The 1,619-nt window shown below is 43.9% G+C and overlaps 1 pseudogene; it reads right to left on the bottom strand.

Moving 5' to 3' along the window:
- Positions 1-454: 454 nt before the first annotated feature.
- LOC119409199 lies at positions 455-570 on the bottom strand (annotated as a pseudogene).
- Positions 571-1,619: the final 1,049 nt, after the last annotated feature.

Here is a 1,619-nt window from a genome sequence, read left to right as displayed (position 1 = left end):
TGGGTTAACTTCAATCCGAATTACCACCAAGGTCCATTCAAAAAATAAACCGAGGTGGCACAAAGGTGACTAAGTTTCTGCTTGAAGTGTTTTTGTTAAAAGCTTTATGACTTTATGGCCATTACACAAAGAGAAAGAGAAAGACAATGCTTTGTGCTGTCATCATTGTATGTTCCCATACATTGAGGAAATTAGTTTTCTGCATTTACCCAAGCACCCAGTGCTTGGTTAAATGTGCACCAGTGCACCCAGTGCACCCAGTGCCCACTGCTCCACCTGGGATACACCCAGGTGGAGCAGTGGGCAGCTATGTAAGTGCCCGGGGAGCAGTTAGGGATTAGGTATCTTGCTCAAGGACACCACGACATGTGGGCATGGCAGGGAGTTGACCCTGTGACTTTCTGGTCCAAAGTTGACGGCCCTTCCTCTACACCATCTCAGCCCCTCTGAAAAAAGCTTACAGCACCTACTCCCAGGCAGTCTCCCATCTAAGTACTGACCAGGCCCGACCCTGCTTAGCTTCCAAGATCAGATGGGATTGGGCGCGTTCCGCGTGGTCTTACTGTAAACAAGTAAAACTTGTCACAAGTCACAAGCACGATCTCTAGAAATTGGAGAGATTTTCTGATAAAAGTTTTGGAAAAGGTAAACGTTCACATGGTGATGCTGTAATCACAATCGCTGTTCAGACAAGACCACAAAAAATGTTGAATCTGTTTTTGTTTCCATGCACAGTCACTCGCTGCTGCTGGGATTATTGTATTTAAGCAACACATGAGCACAGACACTTCAGTCTGAAGCATGAAAAAAGCTAAATCCAAAATAGTGAGCACACTAACGGTGTTTAGACCGACAGGATGTTTTAGAGTGTTTAAAACGCACCAGAATCCCAGGAGATGGTGCAGCTCATATATGTTCAGTGTCAGAAGCTCTGGTAAATTGAAAAGGGTGAGCAGTACAAACAGCATTCTGCTTTTATCATTGTTAAATGGTAAATGGGCTGTACTTATTTAGCACCTTTTTATCTACTCAAGATACTCAAATCACTTTAAAACACAATCTGTGCCTTCATTTACCTCCACACACATTCATATAGCACTCTACCCTTACAAAGATCATCCGAATCTGTAGATACTGATCAATGCTTTAGATCACATCCATACCCCAATGGGACACATCAGAGGCAATGACAGGGTCAGTGTCTTGCCCAGGGACACTTCAACATGTGATTGCTGGTGGAATTGAACCCCCAACTTTCCCATTGGAAGACTACTGCTCTAGTCACTCAGCCACAGCTGTCTCTAATGTTACTGTTGTTCATCTACTTGCGTGAGCGCAGAAAACTGTTGACTGCAGCCGTCCATAGTGTGTATGTACAATTTCACACACCGATGCCTGGTGTTTCCAAAAACTGTCCCTTTGAGACCTGATGGTCAGAGAAAACGATAGCTCTTGTGTTCCCCGATAGCTTCCAGTTGATTGTGTAGCACATGCAGGTACCCCAGGGCAGACTACACCTGATCGGTTTGGTTAACTAAACACAGAGCTTTCATTTACCTCATAGATTATGTGACCAACATTTGTTTTGTCAGAACAAATTTCCTTTACTATCCTCTTAA

Source organism: Nematolebias whitei, chromosome 4 (genome assembly GCF_014905685.2).
Source record: "Nematolebias whitei isolate Nwh7 chromosome 4, NemWhi1, whole genome shotgun sequence".
NCBI lineage: Eukaryota > Metazoa > Chordata > Actinopteri > Cyprinodontiformes > Rivulidae > Nematolebias > Nematolebias whitei.
The sequence above is the reverse complement of the archived record's forward strand: the minus strand, read 5'-3'. Positions and strand labels throughout refer to the sequence as shown.